The sequence below is a fragment of the Mytilus galloprovincialis genome, chromosome 14, assembly GCF_965363235.1.
Source record: "Mytilus galloprovincialis chromosome 14, xbMytGall1.hap1.1, whole genome shotgun sequence".
NCBI lineage: Eukaryota > Metazoa > Mollusca > Bivalvia > Mytilida > Mytilidae > Mytilus > Mytilus galloprovincialis.
In genome coordinates this window covers 3,697,316-3,705,689 of record NC_134851.1, presented here as the reverse complement: position 1 = coordinate 3,705,689, position 8,374 = coordinate 3,697,316, and the positions used below count along the sequence as shown (strand labels likewise).

The window sequence follows — 8,374 nt, the reverse complement described above, 5'->3', positions numbered from 1 at the left end:
TTCCAATAGAGTTGGACTCTTTTTATAAGTGTGTATAATAACTCTTGCTCGTAAAATCAAGAGTCTTATTTTACACTGAAATGTCAGAATTTGTGGCGTTGTCCGTACCATTTACAAGCCTATAGATGTATTGGGAGAATCCTTACAGTTTTGGAGATATAAATATAGAGTAGTCTAACTGTCCTGTTTTTTTTTAAGTCTTCCGTGTAGTATTGTATAATTTTGACCACAGGGGCGGATCCAGCAATTTTAAAAAGGAGGGTTCCTAACCCAGGACAAGGGGGGGGGGGGGGGGGGGGTTCCAACTACATGTCCCCATTCAAATGCATTGATCGTCAAAAAAAAAGGGGGTTCCAACCCCCGGAACCCCCCTCTGGATCCGCGCCTGGACCATACTGTACATGACATGTATTGCAAAATTATATGATAATTCTATGACATGTGCTAATCAGCATTATTTTTAAAAATTGTGTAATCATATCCATGTAAAATTTTAGTAATTTGAATTAGACATTTGTTCACGCATACATGCATGAGTACTTGAATTGAGCCATAGGTGGATCCTGGCGGGCCCGGGCCCCCCCTTTCGTGGGAAAAATTTGGTTGATTATATAGGGAATCATTGAAGAATGACTGGAGCGGGCCCCCTCTTAGGTCAGTCAGCGGGCCCCCCCTTAGGAAAAGTTCTGGATCCGCCACTGTGAGCAAATACAATCAGTTAACTTTCACTACGAGCACCCATGCAGATCTTAAATTGAGCAAATATGATCACTTACATGTATGAGTAAAATTTGAGCTAGATCTACTCAATTGAGTTAGATATATTAATATTGAGACTAATCTAAATGGTTATTTGAGCACACATGAGGCTATTTATACTAATGAGAGCGATATAGGGATTCTGCATGAGCAAACTTAGCAAATCTTTATTGAGACAAACCTATGAGCGCTATGCAGTGCATATGACTGCAAGAGATATTTTAAAGGTTTTCCAGAACCCCAGATTAAAAGTTGAACTGCAACATTGCAAAGGGTTAGTGTATTATTTTATTTTATCAAAATGTTAAATGTTAAATGTTTAAAATGTTTAATGTTTTTTGTTTATTTATTATTCTGTGGAAATTTAAATCTCCAGAATCTTTCTGTGAGTTTGCATGAATAATTCCATGTTTTTTAAAATTTGTATCAGAAGCCCAAGTCACGCATAAGTTAACAGGGATTTAAAATGTCCACGATTAAAACCACATGTACATGTATATATTCTAGATAATTTAAACAAAATGTTCAGCAACATTTAAAGGAACCTATCTACAGTGGAGATCAGTTCTAACCTCTCATAAATTCTGTCAGAATCTGTCAGGAGAACTGTTCTAGAACAGTATGTAGAACTGTCAGCCTGACACCTTTTAGTCAGTTCTAGGTTAGAACTGTTCTAGCTAGAACTGATTTGGTCAGTTCTACCTAGAACTGATTTGGACAGTTCTAGCTAGAACTGATCCTGACAGTTCTACCCTAGAACAGTTTTAGACAGTTCTAGCTAGAACTGACCAAATCTTTGGTCAGTTCTACTTCTAGAACAGTTCTACGGTTAGAATTGATTTCAAATTCTACGGCTAGAATTGATTTATAAATTCTACGGCCAGAATTGATTACAAATTCTACGGCCAGAATTGATTTAATATTATAAATTCTACGACTAGAATTGATTTATAAATTTTACGGCTAGAATTGATTTATAAATCCTACAGCTAAAATTGATTTATAAATTCTACGGCTAGAATTGATTTGGTTTAAATTTAAGAACTCTTTGTCTAAATATAAAGGCTTCGGCAAAATAGCGATTAATATTATAAAGAGTTTTGCTATTTTGGCGGTTTTAACCCCGCCATATTCTGCATGTATGTGACTGTTCCAAGTCAGGAGCCTGTTATTCAGTGATTTTCTTTTGTTGATGTGTTACATAAATTATTTGTTTTTCTTTCATTTTTTTAACATAAATTAAGCCGTTAATATTGGGGGGGGGGGGGGGGGGGGGCATTATTATTTCATTTATTTTACATTTCTCATTCGGGTAGTCAGGATGACTCGTTTTACATAACAAAATTATCTGACCTTAATGTAATACGTTATTCCGGCCCAAACCACCAGGGACGGATCCAGCAGTTTAAAAAAAAAGGGGGGGGGGGGTCCAACTAAAATTTATTGTCCTCATTCAAATGCATTGATCGTCCATAAAAAGGGTGCTGTACAGTGATTCAGTTATAATTTTAGGTCAAGAGGGACTGTAATATATACAAGTTAAAGCAATATTGGAAAACAATGACCTCAAAATTTTGTTCGCATGAATTTATAGTGCCAGGATATCCTCTTTTTATTCAAAGTATTGAATCGTAAACAAATATCAGTAGTTTTCATACTTCAGACAGTCGTGTAATAAAATCTTTTGACAGCATCAATCTTAACTGACTGTATTTGATCTTTCTTTCTGCAAATCTATATAGCTGTACAGCAATTCAGTTATAATTTTAGGTCAAGAGGGACTGTAATATACAAGTTACAGCAATATTGGAAAACAATGACCTAAAAATTTTGTTCGCATGAATTTATAGTGCCAGCATCTCCTCTTTTTATTCAAAGTAATGAATTGTAAACAAATATCAGTAGTTTTCATACTTCAGACAGTCGTGTAATAAAATCTTTTGACCGCATCAATCTAGACTGACCGTATTTGCTCTTTCTTTCTGCAAATCTATATAGCTGTACAGTAATTCAGTTATAATTTTAGGTCAAGGGGGACTGTAATATATACAAGTTATAGCAATATTGGATAACAATGACCTCAAAATTTTGTTCGCATGAATTTATAGTGCCAGCATCTCCTCTTTTTATTCAAAGTATTGAATCGTAAACAAATATCAGTAGTTTTCATACTTCAGACTGAGTCGTGTAATAAAATCTTTTGACCGCATCAATCTAAACTGACCTTATTTGCTCTTTCTTTCTGCAAATCTATATAGCTGTACAGTAATTCAGTTATAATTTTAGGTCATGAGGGACTGTAATAATTACAAGTTACAGAAACATTGGAAAACAATGACCTAAAATTTTTGTTCGCATGAATTTATAGTGCCAACATGTCCTCTTTTTATTCAAAGTATTGAATCGTAAACAAATATATCAGTAGTTTGCATACTTCAGACTGAGTCGTGTAATAAAATCTTTTGACAGCATCTATCTAAACTGACCTTATTTGCTCTTTCTTTCTGCAAATCTATAAAGCTGCACAGTAATTCAGTTATAATTTTAGGTCAAGAGGGACTGTTATATACAAGTTACAGCAATATTGGAAAACAATGACCTCAAAATTTTGTTCGCATGAATTTATAGTGCCAGTATATCCTCTTTTTATTCAAAGTATTGAATCGTAAACAAATATCAGTAGTTTTCATACTTCAAACTGAGTTGTATAATAAAATCTTTTGACCGCATCAACCAAAACTGACCATATTTGCTTTTTTTTATGTGAGTCTATATAGTTGCACAGTACTTCAGTTATATTTTTTTTACTGTAGTATATATAAATAACTGCAATATTGGAAATTGAACAAACATCAGTAGTTTTCATACCTCAGACTCAGACTCATGTAACAAAAACATGTGGGTGCATCAATCAAAACTGACCATATTTGACAGCATCAACCAAATCTGACCATATCACGGTGTAGTACGTTGACGGTTGCTATTCGAAAAAAAACGCGTCCGCTGTTACTATCCGAAACTTTTACGGTTGCTATTCGAAATAAAATGGCAATTTAGGATGGAGCAGCCCAAAGAAACGTCAACAGGCGCAGGTAATTTGTGTATATATATAATAAAACTGGTCTTACGGAATACTATAGATATTATCAACGAATACTGTCTACCCCTAACAAGGAAAATAGGTCTCGTCTTTGAAAGCGAGATGAATAAATTAGATCACACATGCCAAATACCCGTTATCGTTTGCACTGATTTATTCATTTTTAACGAAAAACTAATTGTTTTGAATGAAATAAAGATTTCAAAAGGGGCATTTATTGGTTTGCTAAGAGCTTTCAAAAGTATTAAGCGAAAGAGTGTTTTTTTATTTGTCACGGGACAATAATACGGGACTCTTCATGATTTGCTAGGGTTACGGTTACTATACAAACACATTATATATGGCACCGGTTATAAACTGAAAAAAGGCACCGGTTACTAGTAGTTTTTATATTGTTATTTTCAGCAAAAAAGAGAAAGTCAAAGGCATGTCTGTGGCTCAATCGTCCAAAAAAGAAATCAAAAATTGAAAATGCTATTGTTACACCTTTACAAAGCAAAGATGCCAATGAAAGACCTAAAAGTATCGAACTGAGAAAAGCCCCATTAAAAACGAGAGGAAATAGGCGGAAAATTAGGAGGAAGCTCTATAATGCTCACGCGGACGACAAAATAAATAAGGAAATTACAGAAATATTACCTACAGTCATAAGCAAGCTGAGAGCGGCAAATGTTTTAGGGGATTTCTGCAACTTCTTAAAAGTTATTCACAATGGTAAATTTCCTTTAACAAATATAGCGTTCCTCCTTTTTCTTGATGTTGTTATAAGCCTGGTACCTTATTTGCTCATTGTTGAAGACGTGTCAGCGAATTGCAAGATGAAAACAGGAATTTCGAGGTGTTCAATAGATATAATATGTACATATATGGCTGCCTTGAATTCATGATGTACATCTGTAAAAAATAACTATCAGATGCTAAATTTTTAAATACTACATACAGTACATAGATGAAACACCTAACATTTCAAAATCTTTAATATCCATATATACATGTTCTGAACAATCGATTTTTATATGTCCATCTCTTGTTTAGTTAACTTATAAAAGTAGCTTTTATATATTTTGAAATTTATTTTATTTTCCCGCACTTTTCAGGGCATTTAATATAAACACATCAAGAAGGCCGGTGTATCCACAACACAGTCTTCTTCCAGTGACCGATAAAACAGAAATATGCGTAGCTACATATACAGAATGTAATCACCAGATTCCTCAAATATATCCAAGGTATGTTTAAAAAGTACGAAGAATAACACCACTTTTATACATTCTTAACCCTAATGAATATTTAGAAGTGACTGTGTCTGTCACTCCGCATGTCAGTGCAGATCCATGACCTATTGCAAAAAGAACAACCTCATCTCGATTTTAACACTCAGCGGTTGTGGTCCTTCGTATGCCTGTGAACATTTCCCAAAAATCTCGGAAACCTGGCATTTATGGATTGAAATAGTATTCGTGTATCATGTTTAAATACGGGCGTGTGTAACACAATAATATAACCAACCGGTATCAATTTTGATTAATATGTTAAATAAAATAGCCCAATTACTAGTGTCACAAAGCTCTATCGACTTTGTTGTCGTCGAATCAAACATGACTACTTTAAAGTTGCTTTAAAATGGTTCTTATAAAGTTTGGGTTCATATTCCAAAATATGAAATAGTTGATGATGAGACACATTCAACATGTGTTCAATGTTCTAAATTACTTGGTAATATTTACATATATTTTGCAGAAACCACACATTTGATTCGCCCTCCCGGCTTAACAAAAAACAGAGAAAGTCAAAGCGGTCTGATGTTTCGAAACCAAATGCTGTTTCAAGAGGTTGTCTTCCAATACGACAGCATCACAAGTGTGATGAATCAAAGGTGTTACCAACAACTCGGCTTGGAATTGAACTGCAGGACTGAAGATTCATCTTTGAACATTACCTAGTACGTTTTGAATAAATTCGTTCACTCCTACGTTCCCAATTGAATATCTAGATTGTTTTATTTATTATTTGGAAAAGTAATTCATATAAAATATCAAACTGAACTGAAATCGTTAGACAAATATGTCTTATATTCCGTGAAGACGATATCATACAAGATCAAAGTTTTTTTAATACATAATATTGATGAAATTCAAACACTTACCATGTTTACTCGTGGGTTTTTTCGGATAGCAACCGTAAAAGTTTCGGATAGCAACAGTGGACGCGTTTTTTTTTTCGAATAGCAACCGTCAACGTACTACACCGTGCATATATGACTGGGCGCTGATAACACAATAACGACAGAAGACCCGTTACATCCAAACTTAAATTATTAAATAATGAACCGTCACAAAAAGTGACTTTTTCAGTCAGTAGTTGATGAAGGTTTTTTTAAACAAAACTATTTAACGGCATCATCCAACACTCACATCACTGATTCATATACTTTATTTTAAAATGAAAAGTACATGTATGAGAAGTTCTCTTCTTGGAAAGGTATACTGACTATACTGTTAATATAATTTGAAGAAGGCAAATGATTGGTTTTGTTTGTAGCCTTACGTCCAGTGGCAAATATTTCATTCATGTTCAGATCGAGTATATTTTTCTGACGTTCCAGACTCCAGATATCATTCATTATCGTTATGGATAAGTTTGACAACGAGATAATGCAAATCTGAGACCTCAGTGCAAATGTACATAGTTTTCTTGCGTTTAACAACACTGTGTTCATTACTATGATATCCAATAATTCCGGCATCCACTGTACAATTTTCGTTTGAACATTTGTCAAAACAGAATCTTAAATCATGAATGTAAATCCAAGGCAACCAAGGTAAATTAAGCGGATTAAATTTACTTGAATTAAACTGTTAAATGCAAGTTATATTTACGAGGAGACTGTTAAAAACGGGGAACGAAGAAACGTAAACAATGATGTTTCATTTGCAATCTCATAAAAATATTTCTCCGATGAGTTGGATAACCTCCTATATCCACTTCGATATTTGTATATGCAACTTTTGATCAGTAAAAATATAGAAACATCTGCTATTATATATAGTAAAGTAATTGGAACTGATTTTTTTCTTCTAAATTCTAAATTGCCCTTTCTGCAGTGACGTCATTTAGAACTGTTCTACAGTCCTGACTGATTTAGTCAGTTCTGCTGACAGTTCTACGGTTAGAACTGATTTGGTCAGTTCTACCTAGAACAGTTTTAGACAGTTCTACCCTAGAACTGATCCTGACAGTTCTACCTAGAACTGATTTAGTCAGTTCTACCTAGAACTGATCCTGACAGTTCTACCTAGAACAGTTCTAGGGTAGAACTGTTCTAGCTAGAACTGTTCTAGGACAGGTTAGAACAGTTCTATGACAGAATATTCTGACAGTTCTAATGAGAGGTTAGAAGTGATCTCCACTGTATTTGTAATTCCCAAACATAATTGTTATTACTTAAGCAACCTTGTTAACAGTTTAGATTTCTATCAAATCGGATGAGAATCCAGGAGTTTTAAAGGGGGAGGGGTCTAGCAAGTCAACATTTTGGGTAAAACTATATAAAAAAAGGACTACGCATTTACCATACATGAAGTTCCTTGAAAAGGGCGTGCCTTCAGCTCCCTCCTCCCCCAAAAAATCTGCCTCAGCAACTTTAAACCCTCTTGCGCTGTATATTCATGTAGCTGTACAGTTGAGCCTATGGGACTACAATCACATCTGAATCACCGAAAATCAATCTATATTTTCATGTATAATTTGATAATTAAATTTTAACACATTTATACATTTTTTTAAAAATTTGTTCTTGACAATTTTTTGTTCATTTAAAAATATAGGGACAACAGAGTTGGTGTATGTGGGTTCGATTCCCACCCTAGGCATTCATTTATATTGGCTGGTGCAAAGCGGGCAGTTTAGCTTAGTGGCCCCACACTGACTCTGTTGTTCATATGTCACTTAAAAAAATCAGGCAGCCTCCTTCAGGTCTTGCCATCTTTATTTTTCTATTTGTAAATCATACACAACAAAACCATTGAATAATTGTGAAAATTATACCACAGATAACTATGGTAAAACTTTAATTGTTTTTGGCATAACTAACCTTGGCTGCCATCCAAGATCCAAAAACGTTTTTATATTCAGGGTTCTCACTAAGGATTTTTGAAGGCGAGTCCTGGGATCGTCATTTTTGGCCATGGTGAGTCCAACAGTAAGAAAAAGATAATTTATTTTAATATAATTTGTTATTTTGGTCTCCATGACATAATAGAGTAATGTACTGACATTACATTTAGATTACCTTTAAACTTTTGCTACAAAATAATGATATTTGTGTTCAGTTTATACAAAATATTTCAATCTTTGGACTCAACACTTTTGAAAATGGTGAGTCCAGATAGATTTTCATGAGTCCAGGACTCATGGACTCACCTTAGTGAGAACCCTGTATATTGATGAATTATATCAGATTTGGATTCTTTTGGTCACAAAACATTTTGGATGGTAGGTGACGGCCAAATCTTT

At 34.3% G+C, this 8,374-nt stretch overlaps 1 long non-coding RNA gene across 1 annotated transcript; it reads left to right on the top strand.

The window, feature by feature from the left end:
* The first annotated feature begins 4,211 nt into the window (after positions 1–4,211).
* On the top strand, positions 4,212–5,804 carry LOC143059136 (uncharacterized). The gene is made up of 3 exons (XR_012973397.1): positions 4,212–4,573; positions 4,957–5,088; positions 5,600–5,804. It is a non-coding gene; the product is annotated as an uncharacterized LOC143059136 (long non-coding RNA).
* Positions 5,805–8,374: the final 2,570 nt, after the last annotated feature.